Source organism: Alosa sapidissima, chromosome 20, assembly GCF_018492685.1.
Source record: "Alosa sapidissima isolate fAloSap1 chromosome 20, fAloSap1.pri, whole genome shotgun sequence".
Classification (NCBI taxonomy): Eukaryota; Metazoa; Chordata; class Actinopteri; order Clupeiformes; family Clupeidae; genus Alosa; species Alosa sapidissima.
The window spans coordinates 30,641,218-30,651,785 of record NC_055976.1 but is presented as its reverse complement, the minus strand read 5'-3'; the positions used below and the strand labels follow the sequence as shown (position 1 = coordinate 30,651,785).

Here is a 10,568-nt window from a genome sequence, read left to right as displayed (position 1 = left end):
AAGTAGAACGCTCCATTGACTAGAATGGGATTTCCCAAAGTTCTAGCCGTCATTATTTCCAAGGAAAGGACCTCTGAAAAAAATAATGACCGTCAATGGCAACAGAGTTTGTGCTTCTAATTCAGGTATTTCATATCACTACACAAGGACTGGAACTTCATTCAAAAGTGAAAGCAGACGGTTGATCAGCTGTGTTCTAAAGAAGTTGGCAGGTTCGCCGACAGGGCGAACTGGACCCCGACGTGCAGTGGAGGGCTCTTGTTCCGCCCTGAAGGGACTTATTTTCCCAGTAATGACCGGCGTTCTATACATTATCCCTTACGAAATGGTTGCTTGCATAAGTCAGTGGCGTTAGTTTGAGCACATAATTGACATTTGTTTACATGAGTTGAATGGAAGTCAATAGCGGTGACCAAAGATTTCTCCGGATAGCGAGATGGCGGTCCTATGTCTGGCAACTACTCGTCGTGATCGGTCAGTTTTAAATGGACATTTTGTGTTCACGTAGTAGGCCTAGCCTACAGCCTGAAGTATAGTTGGGACAGACTGGAATTAACCTAGCGCTTCCTCCAGTAGGCTATGCCTAACTGCATGCTCCTAAAAACAGAGACTACTCCGTGTTCCAAATTATTATGTAAATTGGATTTAAGTGTCATAAACATTTATTTTTTTGTTTTTCAATTAAACTCATGGATGGTATTGTGTCTCAGGGCTCTTTGGATCATTGAAATCAATTTCAGACACCTGTGATAATTAGTTTGCCAGGTGAGCCCAATCAAAGGAAAACTTAAGAAGGATGTTCCACATTACAGTTAGCCTGACGAGCCAGACCCACATTAAAATGTAGGGTCTGGAAACTCACCGTTCGCAGTGCTCAGTCTGAGGGGCGGGATAATCAGTTGTCTTTCAAATTCCCTCTGCATGTGTGACGTGGCAAGGAAATTTGGAGTCGACTACGCCACCTAGGGGGTTACACCCTAGGACCAGTTACACTATATTCCCTATAGTACCCACAAGGCAACACAGATTCGTACACTCTTAGGCCAGAGACAAGAGTTAAGTTAACATGATTTATTGATACATACAACACAGATTCAACCATAAAAACAATGCATCAGGTGTAAATACAGGAGACGCCTGGGTCAGATCTACTGGATGGTTAATGATGGCAACCACACTGTTACGCCGTAGCTTAACCTGTGACCCCCTCTCTGAGAGAGAGAGAGAGAGGAGGAACAGAGACACAAGAGTTGGTAAAAGGCTTGACAGTAATTATATGGCAATCATTCATTCACCAATAGCCCATTTATCAAACTAGGCTACTTATCTCAGGCAGGGGGAGGGGAGGCAGTCAGGCTGTCCACCAGGGCCCAGAGGTTGATCCTGACAGTGAAGCCGCCCTGGTCACAGTAATTTAAGTTACAGTACGCATACACAAACACACACACACACACACACACACCTCAAAGATACCAATAGGCCAACAGTTAGAAAAGCATGCGAGTCAAGCATAGGGAGAAACAGTACAGCACTGTATAACCGCATGCACCAAATCAAAGAAAACAACAAACAAAATAAACATGCAGGTTAAACAAAAGACAAGACAACACACCAGGTATAGCCGGCGATAGGCGCCAAATCAAAGAAAACAACACAGAATAAACATGCAACTCAAGCAAAAGGACGGGACAACACACCGTATAGCCGCCAAATCAAAGAAAACAACAACCAGACGTAGGCATGCAGGTAGAGCTATAGAGAGGGCAGTACACCACTCCGTTCAATCCCGACCGTATGAAAACGTCATCCACAAATCCACAGCACAACAGAACAGCAGCCTTTCCAAGGCGTGGAGGCACTTGGCTGTAATCCACTTCCCACACGACAAGTGGCAATGAATCCCCTCTCTGGGACCGCAGGTCATAAATTGAGCTTATGAGAGGCTTGGCTACGGCTAGCCGCAATCCGGAGAACAGATAGTTTAGTAGTGGACAGACGCAATTTAAAATACAGGGCGGTAAATGAATTAAACTAACCTACCTCCAGCTGATTCCCACCGAGCACCCAGCGTCAGAGCTCGCTACAACAGCCTTGCCAGTGAATATGGACCACTCAAGCTGACTATAAGACGTGGAGAGGGAAGTATTACATTCATGAAAGGCACAATTACCTACGACAGGGCTGAACGCCAAAATAGCTTACCTTAATTAAAACACACTCGTCGGAGAAGTGGCTACACAAGCCAACTTGCCACCACACGCCACCGAGTAACGACGGGCACCCCGGAAGCAAAACAAAGACAGGAGAAAGTACCTCCCCGTGATATCCGCTAAGCTAAATATCCAAATAAGAGTCCGCCCTGCAATCAGGGTGATGGTAGCTCCACCAATCGCGCCCAGAGGAAATGGCACAGAAACTATTGTGGAGGTGTAAACCAATCTGCCACACATGCAATAGGACAGCGGCAGCGCTATGAGTCCCATGCGTTTCCCACCAGCAGAGCTAGTTGGCTAGTTCAAACGTTTGCCAACTTAATAAAAGCTTAACTCGTGTCACATTGTTCGCCAGCAGCAACATCCATCTTATTTGTTTTCAAGTAGCAGGAAATTCAAGCCAACCTGTTGCAACTCTGTCATCAATCATTATGTTAAGCCCACCTAACGACTCTATACATGATTTCATTGGCCTGATTAAGTTTTGATTTCTGGAGCTCACAAGCCAACAGAGAGTTGCTAGACTAGCCCTGGCAGCAAATGTAATTTGCTTCCGCTAGGGGCGCGTCTAGATTTCTAGGCTACATTACCATATTAAGCATGCCACGAAGAGGAAAAAGGATCTCTGCTGCTGAAAAGTGTGAAAGTGTGCACTACCTTGGAAAAGGTATGAAAACATTGGATATTTCCCAAAAACGTATGCGTGATCATCGTACTGTGAAGAAATTTGTCACTGATTTAGAGCACAGGTGGGTTTGTGCAGACAAAGGAAGATTATAAGGAAGGTTTCTGCCAGACAAATTCATATGATTAGGAGAGCAGCTGCTAAATGCCATTGCAAAGCAGCAAACAGGTATTTGAAGCCGCTGGTGCCTCTGGAGTCCCGCAAACCTTAAGGTGTAGGATCCTCAAGAAGTTTGCAAGTGTGCATAAACCTACTATTCGGCCACTCCTAAACAATGCTCACAAGCAGAAACTGTTGCAGTGGGCTCAGGAATACATGAAGACTAACTTTCAAACAGTTTTGTTTATCAATGAGTGCCATGCAACCCTAGTTTGTCCAGATGGATGGAGTAATGGATGGTTGGTGAATGGCCACCATGTCCCAACAAGGCTGAGACGTCAGCAAGGAGGTGGCGGAGTCATGTTTTGGGCTGGAATCATGGGGAGAGAGCTGGTAGGGTCCCTGAGGGTGTGAAAATTACCTCAGCAAAGTTTGTAGAGTTTCTGTCTGACCACTTTCTTCCGTGGTACAAAAAGAAGAACCGTGCCTTCCGTAGCAAAATCATCTTTATGCATGACAATGCACCATCTCATGCTGCAAAGAATACCTCTGGGTCATTGGCTGCTATGGGCATAAAAGGAGAGAAACTCATGGTGTGGCCCCCATCTTCCCCTGACCTCAACCCTATTGAGAACCCTATTGGAGCATCATCAAGCAAAAGATCTATGAGGGTGGGAGGCAGCTCACACCCAAGCAGCAGCTCTGGGAGGCTATTCTGACATCCTGCATGTCCTAAAGACATTAAGGCTACGTTTATACGGTGACGATGAAAAGAGAAGACGCAGAAGTGGCGTCTCGTCTTCATTTTTTTTATTCGCGTTTACACGAGCATTCTCAGGGGGAAATCTTTGTTTATATGAAGACGCAAGAGTATGTGATATTCGATTGGATATGCATTCCAGACCGCTGGGTGGTGGTGTGATAGAACCCGATATGTCCACGAGCATGCGCGTAAATGTCATTTCCTGTTTCCCATGTCAACAACCATGGCGGCTCTGAAGAAAAACTTCGTGTGGACTGACGAGGAGGTTGAACTACTCCTCCATTCAACCCTGACATATAAAACTAATAAGCTCCATCAAGGAGTCGATTGGGAGTCATGCCAGACAAAATATTCGCACATTAGGGTACTGTTTATAGAACAGTACCCGAAACCAAAAGACGGAGAAGAGAGGGCTTCAAGTCACCCCCACAACCCTGAGGAGATGACTAAACCTCAAATTGCGTCGAAACTCAAAGCCATTCGGAGCAAATACAGGGAAGCCGTCGACAGTAGTAGACGTAGTGGGCATGGCCGGGTGATATGGCTGTTTTTTGATTTGTGTAACGATATCTGGAGCGGCTCACCATCCACCACCAGTTTGGCATTCGGGCGGGAGACCGCTGATATCAACGGCGATGAATGTGAGTTCAGCACGAGCGAATTGTGTAGTGCTACCGGTATAGAAGACATTGACCATCAAGATAGTGAGACACAGAGCACCGAGACCGCACTTCAAAGTCGAAGAGGTCTACTTCAGGTACGTGTTGGTAGGCTGTTTTTTGCTCTTCATTACTGCAATGCAGTGTCAAAATTCAACAGAATGATCAGGAGAAGGGGGTATCCTAACAATAGTAGTACGCAGGTACTGGGGAAAGGTGTAATTAGCTGTTTCCCCCCTGCTTTTTAATCATACCAAGTGTCCTATGTTGTAGCAGCACACAGCCACTGTCTAATCATTAAGTGGCCCATATTAGCTCCTTAAAGCACGGTCCCCGTCATAAATTTGCTACCAGAATGGCAATGACCAAGTCATAGTGTATTACTAAAGGCCCTGTGCACTGTCATAGTGGTGTTATACTAGTAAAGTTTTTCAGTGACTATTACAATGTTCAGTGAATTAAGGTGCTACACAATAAACAATTAAACATTAAGTATAGCCCAAAAAAGGTGCAAACATTTTGTTTATCACCTTGGAGGGCAATTGTACCGGCTTTTGTACTTTCATAAGTTTGTATTTCCATAAGTTGGATATAGAACAGTGGGACTGCAACTTTTAATGGAGTGTTTTACACTGCATTACCAATCATTTCACCAGCTAATGAATGTCCTCCCTGCTCTTTTTCAGGCCACCCTCGATAACCATAGAGGGGAAAGACTGCAGAAAAGAGTCCGTGTGGATCCAGTTCAGGCTGACCTTGACATAAAGAGGAAGATTGTATAGATACTGGAGAAGGCTGAGCAAAGCAACTGGGAGAGGCTGGACACAATTGCAGAGACTCATGTCAGGTTAAGCAACAGTTTCGATCTCCTTGTAAAACACTTGTGTCAACCTCGGGCAAATGCTGCCGCACCTATCCTGTACAACAACGCAGCCCCAGCACATGCATATACACCACCACCCATGGCCCAAGCACATGCATATACATCTCCACCCATGGCCCAAGCACAATCATATACATCTCCACCCATGGCCCAAGCACATTCATATACACAGCATTCCCACAGAATTGAGTAGATGGGCCCTCCTCCGCAATTGTACAAACAATTGCAACCTTTAGATGATCAAGAGGAGCATCTACAGTCTTAACGATTTACTTTTTTTTGGCTATACTTTTAACGTTTAAGCACTTAATGTTTGTTTAAGCATGTAACATTCATGTTTGTTTGTTCTTAACCGGGTATTTGACGTTCTTAGTTGCAGATGTCAGGTAGTGCAACTACAGCCAATACCACTATTGTATGTATGACATTACATTATTATTATTATTATTGCTGGTTTATACATAGAACATTAACTCCATATAAATTAAACATGTGCAACTAGTTAATGTACCAACTTAAAGCTTTGGTAGCGCCACCCTATCTGCTTCTAAATACGTCAATGACCCAACCATCAGCCAAAGGCTCATTAGAAAAAAAAGTATTTTGTTCAGTGCCTGTGCAGTACCACTGTTTATGCCTATAGGCCTCTTGGTATGACAAAAATAATTGTTTACACCTATTTACACCTTCTTCATCCTGCGTTGCACTACTGTACACTTCATCCTGCGTGCACACTTGTACACTTACAACTTGTTGTTATTGTCCTGAAAACACAACACATCTGCTGCTCTTACATAACTTGCACCACTATGTCACTTTCTTTCTTACTTAGGTCAAACAGAACTACACAAGCCTTTTATTGGCCTGACTTTGCACTAGTATTTTATTGACTGTCTATGCACAATTTCAACCAAATTTTGCTGCTCTTATTTTTTTCATTATTATATGTGCCCTCTTATTTACTTACTTTTTTGTTTACTTGAATGTTATGTTTGTCTGTGGACTTAAATTGGTAAAATATGTCTTGTCTTCACCGTGGGATAGTGAGAAACGTAATTTCGATCTCTTTGTATGTCTGGAACATGTGAAGAAATTGACAATAAAGCTGACTTTGACTTTGACTTTGATAAGAAAAAGAATTGTTAACATTCTGCTTTAAATTTTCTGACACTTTTGTCTGGTTACCTACCTTGTTCTACTGGTTAAGTACATGGACCACTTTAATATTTTTTTCAGTATTTAAAAAGTGAAGCCACTTAATGATCTTTTGAGGTGAAGTATGAAGTATTTTGTTCAGTACCTATGTAGTGCTTCTCCTAGAACAGATGAGCCACTATAAAATAAAATGTTTACTTTTTCAGTGCCTGCGCTGTACCACTGTTTACACCTTCAATACTTGTGTTACATACAATACAAATAACTATTTATATGATGACTGAATGACAATGACAATAAAATGCTTTCGTTTTCAAAGATGTTGTTTTCTGTTGCCTGGTCTGTGTTTGACTAGTCTGTAGTATGTCCTGGAGTTAGGGGGAAAAAATCATAGTCCACACTTTGGATAATATGGCACTCTTATTCTTCAACAAAGATTGATCTTGAGCATTGAACAGAGGATGGATACAGAAACTAATATATGTACATAGCAGTATGTAGTTGCAATAACTGGATAATAATAAATTAAAGAATAATAAATGAATAATGAAATGTATGCTCAGTTAACTATGTATGTCCATACGAAGTAGCCATACAAAAAAAAAAAAAAACTGTCAGTAGGCAGCTATCTTGGTCACAGTCCACTTTAGGGGTCAAGGTATTTGGTGAGTATCCTCCTTACTCTCTTCCCACTCGCCTCATTGCAGTCTGTCAGATAGTTGTTTGTTTGTGTGGGGGGCTGCTGATCCCGATCATGCCGTATGGCCTCCTGTTCAAGATGAGGATCCACAGGGTTCTTCCATGCCTCACAGTAGTTGTGTAGGACGAAGCAAGCATAGATGACATCTGGCAGATCGGTGAGATTTATGTCCATGGGCCGTTTGAGGGCTGCAAACCTGGCTTTGAGTCGGCCATAGGCACACTCGATCACCATGCGGGCTCTGCAAAGAGAGAGTCCGAAATACTGCTCCGATGGGTTAGAGCCTCCACCTGAATATTCCTTCATGAGGTGGGGTAAAAGGGGGTACGCTGGGTCACCTAACAGGAAGATTGGGATGGTCTTCATCATCCACAATCTGTTTTGCCAGTGGTGGTATCTTTCCCGTCCTCAAGTAGGTGTTCACCTTGGAATTGGCAAAAACACGGGCATCATGCACACTTCCAGGCCATTTTACAATCACATCCAGAAACCTGTAAGACAATTAATTTTTGATTGGTTTATTGTTCTTTGGTTTGTTGTACTGGTATTTCCATGATCCTACACTTAACCCTTGTGATGTGTGTGGGCCTGTGAGACTTGCTTTCAGCTTAAAGCAGGTCCAACAGGCCCAAACACCTCACAGGGGATAATAATAATACTTATAATTGTTATCAGTGGCGTAACTATAGTAGGTGCATCATGCAACAGGTAGGGAGTCAGAGCATTAAATATTGGGAACATCGTTGACGATTTTGCACAACGTAAGGCTTGTAAGATGGCCTTCTTCTAATGGCCTAATTCACGCATATTGGGGATTGTATGCGTATGAATGATTTTATTTGGTTTCTGCACGGTTAAATAAGTTAGGCTACATTAAGTTTTGTTTCTGCGCAGTGCGAGTTTATAAGCAAGCAATCTACGCTTGCAGTTTCAGCAGAGGGTTGAAGAGGCGCATTGAGTGTTCCCATAATTCCATGCGAGTTGATGTTAATGCAGTAATATTAGATAACCCTGGCCTGCAGGCTGTTTTCACATGTAATGGATCCTATGTAGTCGTGTGTTTTTTATTTGAAATTGTGATCTGTAACTACTAAACTACTTCGGTGCCTTAGGTCTTTTTGCACAAACAATTGAAGTCACCCTTAAAGATGAACTGAACTGGAATTTGAAGTAAAAGTGATATAACAGATGTATTTTATTTCTTCTCATTGGTACAATGATTAAAATGGCTGAATTTATTAAAAGGGATAAAATTGTATGTTGAAAGTGGTGTTGTTGTTACACGGGCGCCGCCATGTTGGATTTCAACAATCGGCTACGTCACTGGCATGGTAAGCTACTCCGCACTAGCACTAGCAGCCATAGCAGATAATGAGTCTGAGGCTAGCTGACATGGCTGAGGAAACTAATATTAGGCCTAGCTGAGTTACATATTGGCCATAAGCCATTTATCATAGGCTAGCCTACATCACAAAATCTCATACAAAATGAAACCAAACTAGTGAAACAAAGGCGAACACTTTAACAGGGGAAATTAATTGGGCATGAATCATACTGAACGCTATTTTGTCAATGAGCAGAAACACACACGACATTCAAACTATTGATAAGATGTGCACTATGGAAACTGGTCTGTAACTTTGGACGAATAAATGCCATTGACTTGCCATATCCTGACTTAAAAAACCCTTTTCTTGCTTACTTTATCGCGAACTCGTTGGGGCAGCTTGTAGTCTTTCCATTCATAGAAGGGCGAGCCCACAGTCTATGCCCACAGTCTAAGTTTCAACTTCGGCTTTGTTCACCCAATGCAGTCACTGGTCGCAATTACAAAGTCCGGTTTGTTCAATCGTTTAAAGTTTTAAGTGCAGTAGCCTATCTGTCCCCTTTGGAATAATATCTCGAAGTAGCCTCAGATGAGGTCCAGTGTTAGATAGGCTACCATACGATCCAACCTAGGAAAGGGCTAGCAGCTAAACACCTTGGAAACACTCTTATGTCAAACTCCACAAGCTAGCACTCCGACCATAGAGAGTATAAACCATGACTCCGACGATATCACAGATTGACAATAATGCTTTTACTAGCTGGTAATTAAACCACAGCGGGTCTGTAAACAGAATCCAATGTCCCTTTCTACTCACCCTGAAGCCAGTTGTTCACCATCTCAGGGCAGATTGTTGATGCGAGGGAGTTTAACTCGCAGTGCTGCTATCCAAGAGACTCGTGCAATATCAACATCCACAAGGTAAAAATCTGCAAACTCTCCACTAACGTTAGCCTAAAATAAACGGCAAACTTGTGTATCCTCCGTGTATCTGGGGTTAACTTGGGGTAACGAAGTTTGTAACAGTTTCAAGGGAGGGAGAGAGAGAGCCCGTGTGAGTTGCTGTTACGAGTGCCAGTAGTCCATACTGCGTTAGCCTACATTGACGTGACAATGCGTGTTATATAGCTTATTTGTATATGCACCGTAGCCTTCGCATAGGCCTAATGTAGTGGTGGTGAGTGAGTGAGTATGCAGTTGTGTGGAGGATGTACAGTAGGCAATGTGTGTGTGTGTGAGGGATGGAGGGAGACAGAGAGACAGCGTGCGTGTTGCTGTCTCAAGCGCCCCTCGTCCAGTTTTCTACATGACCTGTAGGCTAGGTCTACAGTAGCCTATGTTGTGCCGCACAAAATGTATCTATGTTGTACATTGCACAAAATGTATACCCCCGAAATAAACACATACATAAATAAAATATTTTTCCCGTCACTTTGGCTTCCTTGAACATTTTCCCTACGTTTCGCCACTGCTTTGCAACAGATAGATTCCAGTGTCCATGCTCCGGCAGCGCCCCCAGTCATTTTCACCCAAATGATCCTACTGAAGGTTGAGCTGGAGCCTGAAACCCATCTAGTGGTAGTCAAGACACTACAGGCCTGTCCCTCACAGGCTCAAATTTGTAACCCATGCCATTAAAATTACAAATTTTCGTGTATACATAATATGCTGCAGCTGTTGCCTATAGAACTTCTCAGGTCCTACCATGCCAGTGACGTCACTGAAACTGGCAGCGTTCTAATACTAACAAACGCAATTTTGGTGTTGCTTAAAAAAGGCTACGTATTGATTTTTTTAATTATTTTTTTTAGTGTCATTTATTTTTAATTGTCATAATCAACACATTATCAATGTTGATTCTTTCAGTTCAGTTCATCTTTAAGGCGAGACACTACAGGTGAATAGGGTAAAATTTTTAACAAGCAGATATCACTATGAAACTTCCCCAGTTGATTACTTGCATTAATATGAGAAAAAAATGTATTACAAGTTTGCTGTAATTTAATGTTTACATATGCAAATTAGGCAATATCTAATTAAATATGCGCTAATTTGCATACATTTTAAGGCACGAAACCTGAGCA

At 42.7% G+C, this 10,568-nt stretch overlaps 1 long non-coding RNA gene across 1 annotated transcript; it reads right to left on the bottom strand.

The window, feature by feature from the left end:
* Nucleotides 1-1,056: 1,056 nt before the first annotated feature.
* On the bottom strand, nucleotides 1,057-2,352 carry LOC121693969. The gene is made up of 3 exons (XR_006025627.1): nucleotides 2,203-2,352; nucleotides 2,041-2,121; nucleotides 1,057-1,954 (listed from the first exon to the last, which is right to left on the bottom strand). It is a non-coding gene; the product is annotated as an uncharacterized LOC121693969 (long non-coding RNA).
* Nucleotides 2,353-10,568: the final 8,216 nt, after the last annotated feature.